General features: G+C 40.3%; 3 long non-coding RNA genes across 6 annotated transcripts; 1 reads left to right on the top strand and 2 right to left on the bottom strand.

The window, feature by feature from the left end:
• Nucleotides 1-584: 584 nt before the first annotated feature.
• Nucleotides 585-3,434, bottom strand: LOC138356068 (uncharacterized). 2 transcript variants are annotated; one of them, XR_011224163.1, is made up of 5 exons: nucleotides 3,194-3,434; nucleotides 1,967-2,185; nucleotides 1,654-1,702; nucleotides 1,291-1,352; nucleotides 585-729 (listed from the first exon to the last, which is right to left on the bottom strand). It is a non-coding gene; the product is annotated as an uncharacterized lncRNA (long non-coding RNA). The 2 variants fall into 2 exon arrangements; XR_011224164.1 differs by lacking the exon at nucleotides 3,194-3,434 and adding an exon at nucleotides 2,568-2,691.
• A 1,265-nt stretch (nucleotides 3,435-4,699) lies between these two features.
• Nucleotides 4,700-7,471, top strand: LOC138356069 (uncharacterized). 3 transcript variants are annotated; one of them, XR_011224165.1, is made up of 5 exons: nucleotides 4,700-4,862; nucleotides 5,871-6,089; nucleotides 6,354-6,402; nucleotides 6,704-6,765; nucleotides 7,327-7,471. It is a non-coding gene; the product is annotated as an uncharacterized lncRNA (long non-coding RNA). The 3 variants fall into 3 exon arrangements; XR_011224167.1 differs by lacking the exon at nucleotides 4,700-4,862 and adding an exon at nucleotides 5,360-5,383; XR_011224166.1 differs by lacking the exon at nucleotides 4,700-4,862 and adding an exon at nucleotides 5,365-5,488.
• Nucleotides 7,296-19,813, bottom strand: LOC138356067 (uncharacterized). Its single transcript, XR_011224162.1, has 4 exons — nucleotides 19,654-19,813; nucleotides 16,516-16,679; nucleotides 15,004-15,102; nucleotides 7,296-7,394 (listed from the first exon to the last, which is right to left on the bottom strand). It is a non-coding gene; the product is annotated as an uncharacterized lncRNA (long non-coding RNA).
• Nucleotides 19,814-20,605: the final 792 nt, after the last annotated feature.

Here is a 20,605-nt window from a genome sequence, read left to right as displayed (position 1 = left end):
TTTACAAAAAACATTCCATTCCTTCAGGACCTTGCAGATGTTAGGTCAAACTAATTGACAGTACACTGTAATCTGTTTTGCCCTTTCAAACAATGATGGTTTTAATCTAGGTAAAATATTTCAGAATATATGAAGTTTGGCAGACAAATCATTTAAGAGCTTTGATTAAATTTAAGTTACCAAAGACTTTGTGAAAACCATGTTGTATAGATGCTTCAGTGTCACTTTTCTAATGTTTTGTAAATTTAACAATGATTAAATTAACTAAATCATAATTTGTACAAAGCTTAGGTGTTGCATAGCTTTAAATTTACTTTCAAATATGAAAACTAAAATATTGACTAAAGTTTCTTCCACTTTAATATTTCAGACTAATTTGCAATATTTGTTAGTTTATGTAAATTGAGTAGGTAGTCAACTTTTCAATGCATTTTGCATGCACCTATGTAACAAGTTACAAATAGGTGTAAATTTGACCAAGTATTTATTTTCAAAGTAAAAAAAATTTCAGATGTTTAAACATTGCATCAATACAGTAGTAGTAAACAATTTCCAGCATAATCAGGATAAGGTATATAAAGTAGTTTCATTAAGTTTTATTTAATAAGTTTTACATATAAATATTAGATGTATTATAAATACAGTACTATTACTGTTTCAGGTTGTGGGACAGATGCTCCTAGATGAACAGAAGATCCAAAAGGCCAAGACAACTCTAGAGACAATCACCTGTAAAAGAAAAATAAACATTAAACAGGGACACTCCTTTTATTATCACCAATGCCAAATAATAAGCCCAAAAATCCTAACATCCTATCTTTTAAGATAGGCTCAGCAAGGCCTATCCCTTCCTCTGGTTTTATTGCAGAGCATGTTCCCTGAATGGGTGCATTACATCCACCACTTTAGTGCCCTCAACACATTGTACATATGCTTTATTGAAAGCACTGTACAATGCATGCCAGGCACTAAAGTTTTAGATGCATCCACCCATTCAGCAAACAAGCCCTGTGAGAATTAACAATGTAACCATTGTTAAGGGTCCCTAAACCTATGCAAATCTAGTCCATCTATTAGATGGGTAGTAGAGCAAAGCTCTGAAAAAGCCAAGCCAGGGAAGTCTGCAGGACTGCCTGGTCCCCTTTTATGAAATGGGGTAGGAATCAGTACAAACTGCATCATCCCCTGTGGGTTGTAACAGTAGGACATGGTTACACACCTATAAATGGACTAGATAAGAGAAGTAAAATTAGGTCATTGATATAGCTAAAACATCAAATTCAAACTCACCCACTTTTGCAGAGTAAAGGAGCCTCACTCCAAGCCAGTCCATGCATCATAATCACTTTCACCTGAAAAATATTTCAACAAATTAATTTCAGATTTAAAGCCAATCTTGCTTTACTTTTCAAATTAGCATTCAGTACTTTACAAATTCAGATGGAAAAAATTTCTTTAAGGAATCTAACTTTCCTACATATTCTAGTAAAGATCTAATTTAGCAATATAAATATATGTCATTTGAGAAACTATCCACAACTGCACTTCAATGGCAATTTACATTTATCTTTAGCCAATGCTATATTGTTTAAGTTATTACTATTTGTTTACTTTCATGCAAATCTATTCAGATTAACCTTTACTACAACTCACCTGATTCTGTCAGTTGGAAGAGGGACTTCTGGACTTTCCAAACCACATTCTGGAAAACTATATAAATTTAAAACCAAGCTAAAGTAAACATTGAATATTTTTTTTTTTACTTTCAAGGGAAAAATACCATCACTTAGAACAAAACTTTTCCTGCCATTAACTTTGACTCATGATTACCCTTAACAGTGTCATACATTTATAGATTAAAGCTTATTTAACAAATATTAACACACTTTCTCCCCCCCCTTCCTCCCAACTGTTCAGTGTCAAAAGGGAGGGGGGGGGGGGGGTGTCCATTTACTGTACCACTTACATTTTAGTGTGGGCTTCATCCACTATTCTGATGTTAGCTGGAACATTTGTGCCAGCTGCTGGTTTGAAAGGGAGGCATACCATGTGCCAATTCAGGAAGCTTTCCACGTTCCTCACTGCACGTCAGCTCAGGACCTCACTACCATGTTGGGAGGCAGTTGAAGACTAACCAATCAACATCCCAGGCCGGAGAGCAGTGCCAGCTCGGAGAATTTGCCACCTGCAAAAACATTTAATACTCTTAACAATCTACACCATCTATCTCATCTTTACCTAGCCCCCAAACCTTACATTTGTCAGCATTAAACTGCATCTGGTAGTCTTAACCATTTCAAAACTATATAGGCCATCGATATTTTTTATTTGCCAATTCTGCAACTATTGCAGTCTAAACCATAATCTTGCGAATAACCAAGGTCCAAGGAGAGCTTTTAAGCACTACGTACAACACTTCTCCCAACTTAACCCCATTTATACTAATTTCCTTTGGTATAGCCATAACCTAATCAACTTCAGTCAGCATTCCCAATGATCCGAGCCCCTATCAATTTTGTGCCACTATCAAAATCTCTGCTGAAGTCAAGGTACACAAAATCACAAACCTTATCACCATTTCCTCAACCTAATCCATGAACATTTAGTAATAAAACTATGCGATTCATGTATCTAGTTAGGTTTCTCAAAAAGAGTAGAGAAATGGCACTTGCAATGTTAGATTCCAGTAACTTTCCTCACAATACACTAAGCTAATTGGTCACTAACTTAAGCGTTAAAGTTAGTTCAAACTTTTAATTTAAAACTTGATACATTAGGAAATTTCCACGACCGGCCTTTACCCGACATAATTAAATAGGGTAAAAACGGTATATTAAGTGCAGTAAAACTACGGTAAATTCAACATGATAAACTGGCAAACCACTTCGTTCTATTCAATTTCTTTATTTAATCACTTTGTCCGGCTAGAATTTTTAGATTAGATTAAAGGAACACCCTCCCTGGTAACGGCTGAACTAGTTAACCAAATACAAATATTTAGGTAAAATACTTTCATAAAACCCGTCTACTTCCCCCACCAGTAGACTTCTTCAGCTAAAGGCATAATGTAATGTTCCACTTTAGTAAATAAAGACTTAAAAAAACACTACCCCATCTGTGTAGTTACCGGTTACCTGACATTCTACGCTTAAAATAACCCATCTATTCCCCATAATTGTTCGATATAACTTACCTCACACCCGCTGGTCGAGTACACAGCAGTATATATCCTCCTCCATCACTCACCGCGTGGATACTATTTCACTCTGGCCGCAAATTGCCTCAAATCACCTACGTTGTCCATAAACATATATAGAAGAGCAACTGATTGATTGATTGATGAAGATTAAGCCACCCAAGAGGTGGCACGGGCATGAATAGCCCGTAAGTGGTGGCCCTTGGTCAACAGTGGCCATAAGATACAGCTTACGCCATCTGTTGACATCAAATTACACTTATAACAAATTACCCCACAAAATACAACTAACGCCATCTCTGTTTTTTCCAACGCACTATAAATAGCCAAACAGCAACCCATAAGGCGGGTTGTTGTGCTCGGGTAGGAGGTTCCAAGCTCCGCCCACAAGTGGTATGGGGTGCATAATTACTAGTGGCTTTAGGTATTGTATGTACTAGCTCTATCTATAAATCCAATATTATGTTTGTAAATCGACTATTTATGTACTTTCCTGAATAAAATGAACTTTACTAATATCTAATCTATGTGACTAAAACGTAAGAACAACTTTATCTATGCCTTTTTGATAACATATACAATTATAAGCTTTATTAGATAATCTCTATTAATTAAACAATATATCAGAGAGTGTGTAAGGTTCGGTGTTCCATGTGCGTGTCTGTGTCTGTCCCTGTCCCTCTGCTCCTGTCCCTGTCCCTCTGCTCCTGTCTCTGCCTCTCCTCGTTTCTGACATTCTCTGTGTCAGCCTATCTCTGTCTCTTTCCTCGCTCTATCTCTGTCATTCTCTCACTGACTTTGCATATCCTTATCTATATGTCTCTGTGTCTAACATTCTCTCCCTGACTCTGTCTATATCTATTTCTCTGTCTCGATCTTCATCTCTTTCTCTCTCTCTCTCTCTCTCTCTCTCTCTCCTTCTCTCTCTCTCTCTCCTCTCTCTCTCTCTCTCTCTCTCTCTCTCTCTCTCTCTCTCTCTCTCTCTCTCTCTCTCTCTCTCTCTCTCTCTCTCTCTCTCTCTCTCTCTCTCCTTACATACATACATACATACATACATTAGGCATTGTATGCACTAGCTCTATTTATAAAGCCAACAAACTTTGTAAAATCTCTTTATGTATGTACCTTTACCTAAATAAAAATTATTATTATTATTATTATTATATAAGTGGATGGAGCCTTTAGCTGATCCCTTCCTGTGATTGGCTGTGGTGTGAATGTCAACAAAGAGTTTCTACCAATAATATGCCATTAATTATGCACCCCATACCACTTGTGGGCGGAGCTTGGAACCTCCTACCCGAGCACAACAACCCGCCTTATGGGTTGCTGTTTGGCTATTTATAGTGCGTTGGAAAAAACAGAGATGGCGTTAGTTGTATTTTGTGGGGTAATTTGTTATAAGTGTAATTTGATGTCAACAGATGGCGTAAGCTGTATCTTATGGCCACTGTTGACCAAGGGCCACCACTTACGGGCTATTCATGCCCGTGCCACCTCTTGGGTGGCTTAATCTTCATCAATCAATCAATCAGTTGCTCTTCTATATATGTTTATGGACAACGTAGGTGATTTGAGTCAATTTGCGGCCAGAGTGAAATAGTATCCACGCGGTGAGTGATGGAGGAGGATATATACTGCTGTGTACTCGACCAGCGGGTGTGAGGTAAGTTATATCGAACAATTATGGGGAATAGATGGGTTATTTTAAGCGTAGAATGTCAGGTAACCGGTAACTACACAGATGGGGTAGTGTTTTTTTAAGTCTTTATTTACTAAAGTGGAACATTACATTATGCCTTTAGCTGAAGAAGTCTACTGGTGGGGGAAGTAGACGGGTTTTATGAAAGTATTTTACCTAAATATTTGTATTTGGTTAACTAGTTCAGCCGTTACCAGGGAGGGTGTTCCTTTAATCTAATCTAAAAATTCTAGCCGGACAAAGTGATTAAATAAAGAAATTGAATAGAACGAAGTGGTTTGCCAGTTTATCATGTTGAATTTACCGTAGTTTTACTGCACTTAATATACCGTTTTTACCCTATTTAATTATGTCGGGTAAAGGCCGGTCGTGGAAATTTCCTAATGTATCAAGTTTTAAATTAAAAGTTTGAACTAACTTTAACGCTTAAGTTAGTGACCAATTAGCTTAGTGTATTGTGAGGAAAGTTACTGGAATCTAACATTGCAAGTGCCATTTCTCTACTCTTTTTGAGAAACCTAACTAGATACATGAATCGCATAGTTTTATTACTAAATGTTCATGGATTAGGTTGAGGAAATGGTGATAAGGTTTGTGATTTTGTGTACCTTGACTTCAGCAGAGATTTTGATAGTGGCACAAAATTGATAGGGGCTCGGATCATTGGGAATGCTGACTGAAGTTGATTAGGTTATGGCTATACCAAAGGAAATTAGTATAAATGGGGTTAAGTTGGGAGAAGTGTTGTACGTAGTGCTTAAAAGCTCTCCTTGGACCTTGGTTATTCGCAAGATTATGGTTTAGACTGCAATAGTTGCAGAATTGGCAAATAAAAAATATCGATGGCCTATATAGTTTTGAAATGGTTAAGACTACCAGATGCAGTTTAATGCTGACAAATGTAAGGTTTGGGGGCTAGGTAAAGATGAGATAGATGGTGTAGATTGTTAAGAGTATTAAATGTTTTTGCAGGTGGCAAATTCTCCGAGCTGGCACTGCTCTCCGGCCTGGGATGTTGATTGGTTAGTCTTCAACTGCCTCCCAACATGGTAGTGAGGTCCTGAGCTGACGTGCAGTGAGGAACGTGGAAAGCTTCCTGAATTGGCACATGGTATGCCTCCCTTTCAAACCAGCAGCTGGCACAAATGTTCCAGCTAACATCAGAATAGTGGATGAAGCCCACACTAAAATGTAAGTGGTACAGTAAATGGACACCCCCCCCCCCCCCTCCCTTTTGACACTGAACAGTTGGGAGGAAGGGGGGGGAGAAAGTGTGTTAATATTTGTTAAATAAGCTTTAATCTATAAATGTATGACACTGTTAAGGGTAATCATGAGTCAAAGTTAATGGCAGGAAAAGTTTTGTTCTAAGTGATGGTATTTTTCCCTTGAAAGTAAAAAAAAAAATATTCAATGTTTACTTTAGCTTGGTTTTAAATTTATATAGTTTTCCAGAATGTGGTTTGGAAAGTCCAGAAGTCCCTCTTCCAACTGACAGAATCAGGTGAGTTGTAGTAAAGGTTAATCTGAATAGATTTGCATGAAAGTAAACAAATAGTAATAACTTAAACAATATAGCATTGGCTAAAGATAAATGTAAATTGCCATTGAAGTGCAGTTGTGGATAGTTTCTCAAATGACATATATTTATATTGCTAAATTAGATCTTTACTAGAATATGTAGGAAAGTTAGATTCCTTAAAGAAATTTTTTCCATCTGAATTTGTAAAGTACTGAATGCTAATTTGAAAAGTAAAGCAAGATTGGCTTTAAATCTGAAATTAATTTGTTGAAATATTTTTCAGGTGAAAGTGATTATGATGCATGGACTGGCTTGGAGTGAGGCTCCTTTACTCTGCAAAAGTGGGTGAGTTTGAATTTGATGTTTTAGCTATATCAATGACCTAATTTTACTTCTCTTATCTAGTCCATTTATAGGTGTGTAACCATGTCCTACTGTTACAACCCACAGGGGATGATGCAGTTTGTACTGATTCCTACCCCATTTCATAAAAGGGGACCAGGCAGTCCTGCAGACTTCCCTGGCTTGGCTTTTTCAGAGCTTTGCTCTACTACCCATCTAATAGATGGACTAGATTTGCATAGGTTTAGGGACCCTTAACAATGGTTACATTGTTAATTCTCACAGGGCTTGTTTGCTGAATGGGTGGATGCATCTAAAACTTTAGTGCCTGGCATGCATTGTACAGTGCTTTCAATAAAGCATATGTACAATGTGTTGAGGGCACTAAAGTGGTGGATGTAATGCACCCATTCAGGGAACATGCTCTGCAATAAAACCAGAGGAAGGGATAGGCCTTGCTGAGCCTATCTTAAAAGATAGGATGTTAGGATTTTTGGGCTTATTATTTGGCATTGGTGATAATAAAAGGAGTGTCCCTGTTTAATGTTTATTTTTCTTTTACAGGTGATTGTCTCTAGAGTTGTCTTGGCCTTTTGGATCTTCTGTTCATCTAGGAGCATCTGTCCCACAACCTGAAACAGTAATAGTACTGTATTTATAATACATCTAATATTTATATGTAAAACTTATTAAATAAAACTTAATGAAACTACTTTATATACCTTATCCTGATTATGCTGGAAATTGTTTACTACTACTGTATTGATGCAATGTTTAAACATCTGAAATTTTTTTTACTTTGAAAATAAATACTTGGTCAAATTTACACCTATTTGTAACTTGTTACATAGGTGCATGCAAAATGCATTGAAAAGTTGACTACCTACTCAATTTACATAAACTAACAAATATTGCAAATTAGTCTGAAATATTAAAGTGGAAGAAACTTTAGTCAATATTTTAGTTTTCATATTTGAAAGTAAATTTAAAGCTATGCAACACCTAAGCTTTGTACAAATTATGATTTAGTTAATTTAATCATTGTTAAATTTACAAAACATTAGAAAAGTGACACTGAAGCATCTATACAACATGGTTTTCACAAAGTCTTTGGTAACTTAAATTTAATCAAAGCTCTTAAATGATTTGTCTGCCAAACTTCATATATTCTGAAATATTTTACCTAGATTAAAACCATCATTGTTTGAAAGGGCAAAACAGATTACAGTGTACTGTCAATTAGTTTGACCTAACATCTGCAAGGTCCTGAAGGAATGGAATGTTTTTTGTAAAACTTTGTTTGCTAAAAACAAACCCTGCCTAATGAACCTGCTCATTTTTTTTAGAAATGGTAATTGCAACATTACCAAAGGCCATTGTTTTAATAGCCAAAGTACCAAATGAAAGACCAAGAAGCAACAAACAGGTACATGGTAGAAAGGACAAAAGAATGGTTACGAGGACCCTTTCATTTGTTAAAGAAATGACTGGGAAAAATGCTGTCATACCACAAGTGGTCTTAACCCTTGTCATATACATCACTGACATGAATCTAAATATTACCAACCACAAAAATTGCTGATAACATGTTATAAAAAAAATAAAGAATATAATATCGAGGCCTTAATGCAGATCTCTAACTCAAGAAATTGCCAGTCTTGTTACTATTTGTAAATATAAAACAGAAAAAATTCCAAGACCTTGCATGTGAGCCAGAACAATCCATATCACAACTACCACATTAAAATGAAACAACAATGAAGGTAAGGTAATTACCAAAAGAAGGCACCAAACCGGGAAGGCCATGTAGCACCATCAAAGTGTTAAATAATCAGAGGGCACTAAATATCACCAAGAATGCCAATACGAGAACAAAAACGCATAAGGCGAACGATGTCAAAAGTATCCGATTCACCTAGAATTCTATCGAGGGACAAGTGACTGCGAGGGACGGTCGGAAAGCAAGACACACGCTCGTCCTGGAAGTCAGGACATTCAACAAGGATATGCACAACTGTAAGAGGGACAATAAGGAGCAGGGCGGCGCTCCATTAAGTGACCGTGGGTTAAGCGGGTATGACCAACCCACAGCCGTGCCAAAGCAGTGTCCCACCGCCGGTTACGGTGGTAGGAGGAAGGCCACGGGGACACACTAAGTTTGAGAGTACGCAGCTTGTTACCAACCACAGAGGGCCAACGGGGAAGAATGAATAACAGGATAAAAGTCGGAATAAGGAATACCTTTACGGGAGATGGGACAAGAACGGATAGCTTCCTTAGCGGCAGCATCCGCACGCTCATTGAAACACCAATATGGCTGGGAACCCAGCAAAACTCTACTGATTTAAATTTACTAGAAATAAGAAACAGCCAATGTTGAATCTCGATGGACAGGATTAAAGGACCCTAGAGCCATGAGGGCACTACGAGAATCAACTACAACCACAAAGGAAGAATGAGTAAGCAAGAGACGAAGAGCATAGAGAATAGCATAAAGTTCTGCCGTAAAGACGCTAGCCTCCGAAGGGAGGCGACACATGTAAGTACGGTCAGGAAAAACAACAGAGTAGCCCACACCATCCGCAGACTTAGACCCATCAGGGAAGATGGAAATAGAGTGGGAGTGCGAAGAAAAGTGCTCAAGGAAGAGGCTTTTCAGAATTGTAAATGGGGTAAAGGCTTTAGTAATACAAGTCAAGGACGTACAAAACTTGGGAAGGGGGACTCTCCACGGAAATAATGAAGGAACAATACGAGGAGAAACATTACAAATATGAACAGAAAGAGAATCCTGTAAGCGAGATAACTGGACAGAAAGTGGGAGACAATGAAGAGGAACAGGAACCACAGGAGGAGGAAAAGTCAATGCACGACAGAGGCGAGAGGAAGGATGTTGGAAGGACCGCGCAAGATAGCGAAGACAGTAGCGATCACGGCAGTCCTGAAGAGAGAGAAAGCCAGTGTCAACATACAAACTAAGGGCGGGAGTCGAACGAAAGCCACCAGAGCCGAGACGCAACCCAGTATGGTGCAAAGCATCAAGATGGCGAAGAGTAGAACGAGAAGCAGAAGAGTATACAGGGCAACCATAATTGAGTTTAGACAGGACGAGAGAGGAGTGCAAATAGAGGAGCGTGCGCCTATCCGCTCCCCAAGAAGTATGGGACAAAACCTTAAGGAGGTTAAGGGCCTTAGAGCATTCAACTCGGAGGCAAGAGATATGGGCTGACCAAGACAAACGAGTGTCAAAGACTAACCCCAAAAGCTTCGCGGAATCCCTGTACACAATGAGATGACCATAAAGCAACAACAATGAAGTAAAGGTCCTTTCAGTAAGAATCTATCATTCACTGAAAGTTGCTGCAGTTAAAAATAAAAGAAAATACAAGTCCCTAGAAATAAACAAGCAACCTTTTTGACTAAGGAAAAGAAGGCAGTTATTCTACTGTATAAATCTAAGTATTCACTTAGATAACTGTATCCAAGCATAGAGGTCCCCCCCCCCCCTTCCCTTTCAGAAAAACATCTACTTTCGAAAAAGTTTAACATTGGCCAACAAAAATGATTCCAGAACTAAATTGCCTAATACCAGGAACAACTGAGAGCCATGACAAACACTGCAACCCTCTCCTACCCCCAAGTCTTATGCTATTTATGATCCAAGGTAATTTGAGATACTATACTGTACTTCCTACAGACGAGTCTAGTGAGAGGGTGATCTCCTGGCAATTAAATTGAAGCACGATACAGGTGTCAACGAACATCAGTCAGCCCACTTGTCAACACAGTGGATAACTAATGACATCATAATCTGCAGTGTTGTATGCCTCCCTGTGGCCATTTAAATCAATAAAACACAGGGTTGTGGCAATGTTTACAGCATAAGGCAAGGTATAGAGGAATCCTGGAATGCCATGTAATGTGTAGTCCTTGAATGTGCTTTAGGCAACCAAATTGAATAACAACATTTCTGGTGTTCGGCTATATAATCCGACTTTCTCATTCGGTATAATGTTTTAAACCTAAATAGGAATTCACTTTAAAGGTCAATTTATTTGGAAAGTGCTAACCAGATTCCAAATTACTCAGCTCTGAAAGTACTACAAGGCAAGTTTAACCGAATGAGTGTTTGCCTATCCATACCCCCATGAGGTATGTGACAACACTGAATAAGGAAAGGGTCTTTGAGCATTCAACGTGCAGGTATTTGACATGACCAATATAGCCAAGGGTTAAAGATCATTCTAAGCAGTTCTGCACAATCCATATACTATCAATTAATATAATTGTACAATGGTGCTTGGTGGATGATATTTCCTATTAAAACTCATTGGACAACTGTTTGTATTAGACATTTTAAACCTACAAATGGTAGCCCTAGATATCGCACTACAGTATTAATTACAAGATGAACAATGTAAAATCAATACCACAACAGCAAAGGATGACGGCTTTTCAACAACCGACAAACACGCAGGTCTAACACCAGCCATCCCGAGAGAGGACGTCCCAAGCATGTACACCCCACAACTTTACATCACCTTTGCTACCTCACGCGACCACGCAACAGCATGAGGATGCCATACTCCCAAACCAACTCCTTGCACTTTGAGGCTTTAACAACTCAACATTTAAAAAGTTGATTTAAAAAATCAAACACCTGAATTTTTCCCTAATTAAATTTACTAGGGAAATGCACACCAAGCCATGAAACTTACAATGAAGATGAACAAACTACACACAACTGTCATCAAACTTCCACATACCACCCCCCTCTCACTCCTGCCCTCCCTCCTTAGGTGCTCTGATTGGCTGAGCACCTGAGCCACCACCACTCACCTCTTGTTGTGAGAGCCTAAAGCATGTTTGGTTGCACTTTAAAAGTTCCCGAGTGTACTCGCCTAATTGTGAGTACCGCCTGCCCGGTTCACCATTTTGTTTTTCAATCTACCTCAATTTACCCCTTTACAGTCAAATATTATGCAAAATTCTGTTTAAGACTTGTCCCTTCTTAACTTAAATAACTGCTTTGGCCATCTGCAATCTTTCTAGGTGGGTAAAAATGACTCTTGAGGCCAGAAAGGACTTATCAGACGGCGATCATAACAATACGGTACACACACAAAATCACAACCTGATATACACCAAGCAGAAAATCCACTGGAGCTGTGAGGCGACGTAAACCCTTGCCCAAGGCACTGGCAGCTGCATACTCTACCACAGTATATTACTGACTTTGTAAAAGTCTTACAACCGGATTTCCCCATAAATCACAGCAAGTTTTGAGGCCCCTTCTTGAGTCAACGTCTTACGTAAGACCTACAAGCACTCAGGTGAAGGCTGAAGCAGTTCAACACCATACGCCCCAACTTCAAATACACAGTTGAGAGGCGGGACCAAAACGTGATTTTCTGTGTGTGCCTGAAGTTGGGGCATACGGTCTTGCTTCACCCTTCACTTTACCCTTCACCGGTGTACTTCAGGGGTTTTATTTAATACTGGGACTGGCTTCAGTAGGGCCTCCAGACTTTCTGTGGCTTCACAAGTGTCACGTGAATCCCCTGCATAGCAGTGGAACTGCCTTTTCCCTTCACCTTCAATGCCTCTGCACTGGAAGTATACATCTACACCAGCCCAGAAGAGTCATCAGTCCTGCCACCTCTCCATACCCCCCAGGGCCTGGCACGGCCTGGTATGACTCAGAGGCAAGCCGGGCGCCACTGCTAACTGGCAGTTTGTCCCCACAAACAAGCAGTTAGCCGCCTTCAACTGACAGTGGTACAGCTCAACACAAAGGCACCGCCAGCCACAACGAGCAGTTTGCTAGTTGACCAGATGTCCACCTCGTGTTGACACTGGATGAGTCATCACCGCCGGACTATATAAAGAGCGCTGCCTCCCTGGAGAGGCAATCTCTCCCTCAGTGCTCTAGGATCACCTTCGTGTCTCTAACCCGTCGTCCACTTCCAGCCAACGTCGTGTGACTGATGCCATGGTGGTATGGTAGCTGTCTTCAGAACACCAGTATATCTTCATACTTTTATTCATTGCTTATAGTTTATTTTTTGCATTTAAGGTCATACTAACTTGTTCACCTTTGCATTACATGATAGTCAAGTATTGTCATGTGTTATTTTTGTTCATTACTATTTCAGTAAATTGTTTAATTATTTATTTGATAATTTTCATTTGTTTCCACCTGCAACTTACACACTGCAAGGCCAACAGCAGCATTTCTTTCATTTATGTGAGGGAGAGCCATACCATCTTGGTTCAGTATAGCTGTGATACCATAACCCGTCACACAAGATATCCAGTTGTAAGACTTTTACCATCAGTGGTGGTAGAGTATGCAACTGGCAATGCCTTTGTTACAGGTTCGCTTCATCTCACAGCCCCAGTGGATTTTCTCACACATTTGAATACATGAAACAACTTTATTTGATACATTCCAAACCAAAGTACTGTACAGTACAGTAATTATCAAACCATCAAATGTGTGGGATAATCATAGTGCGCTAAATATCACTAACGTCGCCAATACAAGAACAAAAACGCATACGGCGAACAATATTAAAGGTATTGAATTTACCAAGAATTTTATCGAGGGACAATTCACAGTGAGGGATGGTCGGGAAGCAAGACACGTAAGTCCTGGAAGTCAGGACATGTAGAGACAACGGTTTGGACAATAAGAAGCAGGGCAGCGCTCCATTAAGTGCCCGTGTGTTAAACGTGTATGACCAATATACAATCTCGCCTCTGAGCCGTTTCCCACCACCGGTTACGGTGGTAGGAGGAAGGCCACGGGAACACACTACTCTTAAGAGCACGCAATTTGTTACCAGTAACAGAAGACCAACAACCCTGACAACGGGCAAGAATGGGGAAATGAATAACTGGGTAAAAGTCATAATAAGGAATACCTTTACGGGAGATGGGACAGGTGCGGATAGCTTCCTTAGCGGCAGTGTCCGCACGCTCATTTAAGAACGCACCAATATGGGTGGGAATCCAGCGAAATTCCACTGTTTTAAATCTACTGGAGATAAGAAACAGCCAATGTTGAATTTCAACTACCAAAGGATGGACTGGATTAAAGGATTCTAGAGCCATGAGGGCACTGCAAGTGTCAACTACAAACACAGAGGAGGATTGACAGCGAGAAAAGAGTTGATGAAGAGCATAGAGAATAGCATAAACTTCTGCCATGGAGATGCTAGTCTCTGGTGGCAGGAGACACAAAGGTGCAGTCAGGAAAAACAACAGAGTAGCCTACACCGTCTGCAGACTTAAGACCCATTGGTGAAGACGGAAATAGAGTGGAAGTGTGAAGAAAAGTGTTCAAGGAAAAGGTGATTTAGAACTGTAGGAGGGGTAAAAGTTTTAGTCATGTGGGTCAAGGCTTACAGAATTTAGGAACGGGGACCCCTCCATAGGGGCAAAGACGGAATGACACGAGGGGAAATATTGGTAACACAAACTGAAAGAGCATTTTGTAAGAGAGACAACCGTACAGAAAGAGATAGGTGGTGAAGGGGAACAGGAACCACAGGATGGGTAAAGGTCAAGGCATGACATAAGCAAGAGTGAGGGTGCTGTAAGGACCGTGCAAGGTGGAGAAGACAGTAGCGATCATGGCGATCCTGTAGAAACAGGACGCCAGTTTCAACATACAGGCTTAGGGTAGGTGTCGAAGGAAAGGTACCAGAGCTGAGCCGTAACCCAGTATGATGCAGTGTGTCCAGATGGTGAAGGGTAGAAGGAGAAGCAGACGAGTAAACAGGGCCATAATCGAGTTTAGACAGAAAGTGAGAGGAATGTAAAGAGAAGAGCAGTGTCGATTAGCTCCCCAAGAAGTATGGGACATGACCTAAAGTTAGTTAAGGGCCTTAGAGCATTCAACTCGGACGTAAAAAATATGGGGCGACAAAGACAAACGAGTGTCAAAGACTAGCCCTAAAAGCTTTAGCAGATTCTTTGTACAAAAGGGGATGACCCCTGTTACCTAACAGTAAATAGGTATCTGGGAGTTAGCTGTTACAGGCTGCTTCCTACGGGGGTGCGTGTGTGGGAGAAAAAAAAATTTAGTAGTTAACCACTGAACTGCTCTGTCTCCAAATAACACCCTGGTGCACAAGAAATAAATTCTTTCCAAAAATTTTTTTTCTCTTCTTATATTGTTAAAATGCAGAGTCTGATCACGGGGAAACTAAACAAAAAATATTGTATGTGACTTACTTTAGCTGCGATGGAGCTGGGAAGTTGAGCAAATTATGGGCGCTGAGCGTTGGAGCGATGGGGGTCTGTCGGCCCCGCCACCCCGTGCGACGGCAGTTGCTGCGAATAAAATGTTGCGCAATTATTTTGAAGTTTCTCATTCATTTCTTCTTTTTTTTTGCTGTAATATTATTTAAAAGTGTGTAATTTGTGGAATTTATATAATTCAAAGTATAGAACATCGCTATGCTCAAAATTATGGGCCTCGTATATGCGACATATTCTACAATCAAACAGTGTTTTTGCTGTTATTACACTATATGCACACATTGTATATACAGTACCCATCTACAACAATACAATTTATACAATACAATTTTATTTAGGTAAGGTACATACATACAATAAATATTTACAAGAATTGTTTGACTTATAGGTAGAGCTAGTACATACAATGCCTAAAGCCACTATTACGCAAAGCGTTTCGGGCATAAAACGTATATAAAACATCTACGTATGTATTCACCATAACGATCCACTATGTTGGTATGGTGAGCCCAAAAAACATGTGTGAGCTGCCACACCCTGCCAGTCCTCCCTCCCTCCTCCAACACATTACTCGCCAACATTCCTCCTCCCAAAATACTGTTATTGTGTTTATTACACTATTTACACACGTTATGTATAAGTATGTACATGTTTTATTCATGTACATACGTACATACTTGCCATCTCCTCACCTCTCTCTCTTGCCTACTTAATGCTCTTGCTTCCCTCATTTCATCACAATCGACTTTATAATGGTCCAGGACGGATCGAAATGTCGTCGTCTATTCAATTTCCAGTGTGTGGTTTGGTCAACAATGAAATCTTCATGCAAAATCTTATAAAGAAAACCCCTAGAACGAGTTTTGCAGATACGAAAGAGTTTAAGGTGAGTAGGGGATGGTTTGAGAAATTTTGAAAAAAGACGTGGTATTCATAGTGTTGTGAGGCATGGTGAGGGTGCCAGCTCAGAGAAAGTAGGGGCTGAAAGATTTGTTCGTGATTTTAAAGATTTTGTAGATACTGTATTGATGGATATATTCCACAACAAGTGTTTAATTGTGAGGAGACATGGCTATTCTGGAAAAAATTGCCGAAGAGGACATACATTGCCCAAGAGGAGACGTCACTGCCCGGACACAAGCTAACTTGGGCTAACTTGTGTCAGGATAGGCTAACTCTTGTGATGTGTGGCGATTTGAAAATTAAACCCTTGCTCGTGTATCATTCCGAAAATCCAAAAGTTTTAAAAAATATATAACGTGCAGAAAAACTGTGATGTAGAGTGGTTTGCCCTACCATCAAAAAATATCTGCAAGAGAAAAGTTTGACACTAAAGGGCCTGCTTCTTGACAATGCTCCTGCTCATCCTCCAGACTTGGAGGATGCATTGTTGGGGCCACATTTTTTTTTTTAGGGATATTCCTGCATGGGCCCTAAGTTTCTGGCTAATGAACCAATGACATGAAGGAGGAGTTTTCAACCTACCTTGTGTTAGGTATGCAGGGGTCAATAGGCTGAACATAATGTCAGGAGCAAAGGGGGGCGTTTGCCTCTTCAAACACAATTGTGACCATCTTCATCTCTTCGAACTATCCTAAATGCTCTCTTCACCTGTCTGACCAAATTGGGTGTCCAGACCACCTTTGAATCTGAAATTGTAAAATTAATAGTGATTTCAGAATATTCAGTCCATTTATACTAACAAAATTATATACAGTATACTGTAATTGAAATTTTACAGAATGATAAAGGCAATTTAGTAACTTTGTTAAAATGCACATGGGGGAAATACATGAAAATAGGTTAATATGGTTTGTAAGGTTGATGGGAAATGTTTATTACTTTTATGATTTAAAAGATGTATAGCCCTAATACTCCATCCTGGGTGCATTCCACCAGGTAATGACCACAGCAAAAGTTTTCTACGAGGCTCTATTGTCACACAAACTTTTCACATTTTCAAACTTGATTCATCTTTTTCCCCCTCGTTCCAGGGGTTTTCTTTAAAAGGTCTTCATGCAAATGCCTTGGTTTCTCACAAATGATGGCCTCTGAAATGCTATCACCTGCTAACTCCTTGTTGTGTATCCAAATTAATAAAAACTTTTTAACATCCTCAAGTGTTTGTGTTCTTTGTTTCGGGATTGTTGATATGCCTTTTGCCACTTTAATGCTCATAATATCCTTTTTCTTAGCAAGTATAGTGCATATTGTTGACATAGATTTGTTGTACTGCCTAGCTAGTTCAACAACCTGTGCACCATTTTGATGTTTATGAATGCTCTCTTGTTTTTCCTCTATGGTCATTCTCACATGTGTTTTCTTGGCTTGAACCTTACCACTGGCTTTCTTGGGACTCATGGCAAGATATATCATAACAAATTTTATGTTCAAATAGCCAAAAATCCCAAAACAAATGTAATGCTTTACAAAGAATTGAGGCGCGATACTTACTAGGCAGGAGACACTGGTAAACTGAGGCGCGATCACCATGCCACCACGCGCTAGGTCAGCCCATACGTATATCAACAAACTCCTTTCCCGAGGCAAAGTTTGTAACCCGATTCAAATTTTTCGAAGAAATTAGGCTCGTAACCCGAAAAGTTCATAAATATTCATTCGTAAGCCGAGGTGTCACTATATATAACTAAAAAATTAAACTCAGGATTACTTTCAACCCCCACCCCTTTTGCTCTACTCCATCGCCACCTACCTTCACCCCCCTCTATGATGTACTCTTCCATAGACACCTACCTTTGCCCCCCTCCTCCCCTCTACACCTCCATCATCACCTACCTTCACACCCCCTCCCTTCTCCTCCTCCATCGTCACCTTCCTTTCACCCTCCTCTATGATGTACTCTTCCATAGACACCTACGTTCACTGCATATAATGCTCCCCTCTACTCCTCCATCGTCACCTACTTTCACCCCCCCCCCCCCTCCGCTCTACTCCTCCAGGGTCGCAGACAATTTCACAAGCGTGAGAACTACGAGTTCTCTAACCACTCTCACACTCCTACTCTCTCACCAGTGAGGGGGAGGGAAGGAGGGAGGAAATGAAGGAAGAAAGGTGGGGGAGAGAGAATAGGCAGGGGGAGGAGGGCCTAGATACATTTCTTCCATATAGATAGGTAGACTGAGGGAGAGCTGCTTGCCAAGAGCCCTATCAGACAGGCTTCCTATTCCTCAACCCTCCCTAATATGCCACATCCTGGTCAGGACAACTTGCTCGATTGTTATTCTTGGTGTGACTCGAGAACTGACCTCGAGGCGGGGCATGGGCATGGATTATCTCCCTGGGGCACGCACCTCCCTGCCCCAGCTCTCTCTCTCTCTCACATAATCTATCAAGGGTCTAACATGAGGTCATTGTGCCTACCAGAAGTGTATATGTCCAAGGCTGGCCACCTGTCTGGACCATTCAAATGTATAAACACGTAATTAGTCTATTAAAATTATATATAGTGCTACAATTATAAATTAATTTGTTCATGGTCATTCGTTTATCAGTATTTTAATATGAGGTATATATACGCATGTATGTATATGTTGACGTACACATATATGATTATGTGTATGGAATGATTATGATTATGTGTATGGAATGATTATGATTATGTGTAATCATATATGATTATATCTAATGGAATGCATTAGTAAGTGATGTGGTGGAGGCTGACTCTATACACAGGTTCAAGTGTAGATATGATAGAGCCCAATAGGCTCAGAAACCTGTACACCTGTTGATTGACAGTTGAGAGGTGGAACTAAAGAGCCAGAGCTCAACCCCAGCAAGCACAATTAGGCGAGTATATGAACGAATGCACATGTACACTTTCAAATGAATTAAGATACCTTGAGATACACAATGACTTAGTTTAAATAGTTTAAACACATTATGGTACTGATTTTGACATGCTGATGTCTGGAAGGGAGAGGGGGTGTGGGGGGTTATTGTCTGAGGTGGAGGACCAGAGGAGGGGGTCAGTGGAAGGATGGTGCCTGGAGGGATGCCATTGTTCTAATGGTTATGAAAACAATTATTGATGGCAGGAATTCAGTGGGTGTGTACTTCACCCGCACCATCACCATACTGTGCCCTGCTACAACCCCCCCCCCACTCCACCCATGCTGTGCGGGGCGTATTACACATTATGGGATAACCGACTGTCTGTCCATTCCTGTCTGCTCGTTATGCTGCCCTTCCTTTTGAAAATTGTCTGCTTTATCGACTTCCTTCAAGACCACACGTTAGCCTCTTATCACGCCCTCTTACCACTCTCGGGGAGCCGGCTCGTCTATACAATAGTTACCACTCAGCCCCCAAGGTGAAAGAGTGTCCGGGCATATGACTTGTTACGTGTACTTATTTGCGATTCGTTTGGGCTGTCACGTGTGGTGATTAGTGTTGGGTAAGGCTAGGCCAGGTCAGGTCAGACTAGGCCAGGTCAGACTAGGCTAGGTAAGGCTAGGCCAGGTCAGGTCTGGTCAGGTCTGGCTAGGCCAGGTCAGACTAGGCTAGGTAAGGCTAGGCCAGGTCAGGTCTGGTCAGGTCTGGCTAGGCCAGGTCAGGCCAGGCCAGGCTAGGCAGGGTGAGAGAAGTAAAGCGGCAGGTACTAACGTTTCCGAGAAAGTAGCGGCGGTAGTATATTGTTGATTTAGATTCGACGACATCCTGAAGCTAGTAGGTGGCGGCCTCATCGCTCTCGAACTTCTTGTTGTTGTAGGGGATACGAGGCACACCCAATATGGGGACTGGTCAAGTCGTATACTGCAATTTCGGATACCGGGCTAGAAACAACTTCGTTCACTGAGAAGTTTGTACATACAAATCATTCCGTTCGTATATGCGCTGGTTTGTGTTCGCTGTTGTTCTCGTCTGAATAAATATATGGCACTTGTTCATATAATTAGCGCTTCCATTATTAGAATTATTTATCCATTATTAGAATAACAAGGTGCAAACCATACCCCCTTACAGTTGAAATCTATTTATTTATATACAAGAAGGTACATTGGGTTGCGAGAGTACATAACATATATTAAGAGGTACATTGTAGCAAGATTTGAGATTAAAGGATTTAAGACTAACACGTTTAGAAACAGGGCGCCCTCGAAGGAGGCTATTATTTGTTATGCACCCCATACTCAACCAGTAAGTAGTGGAGCAAAACATAGATTACATGGTCATAAAGTCTTAATCAGATTACATGGTCATAAAGTCTTAATCAGACCAATTCAATTCAATTTCTTTCTTTATTATGCACCCCATACCCATCCCGTGGGCGGTGGTGTAAAGGATTACAGAGGCACATAATCGGTTCAGGAACTGAACCCTCTAGTTCGTTTAGCTAAGCAAATAACAATTTGTGACGTAGTTACAAAATTATTAATATTATATATACATGTACACACTCTCATACAAACATACATGTACATATATATATATACGTATACATATATACATACACATACATATCTAATCACCTACACAAATACACACATCAATAATCTTAGTGTCACAAGTGATCAACAAGAGGCTCTCGACCGGGCGGGACTCGAAACTTAAATTA

This window comes from Procambarus clarkii, chromosome 70 (assembly GCF_040958095.1).
Source record: "Procambarus clarkii isolate CNS0578487 chromosome 70, FALCON_Pclarkii_2.0, whole genome shotgun sequence".
NCBI lineage: Eukaryota > Metazoa > Arthropoda > Malacostraca > Decapoda > Cambaridae > Procambarus > Procambarus clarkii.
This window is presented reverse-complemented; position numbering and strand designations above follow the sequence as displayed.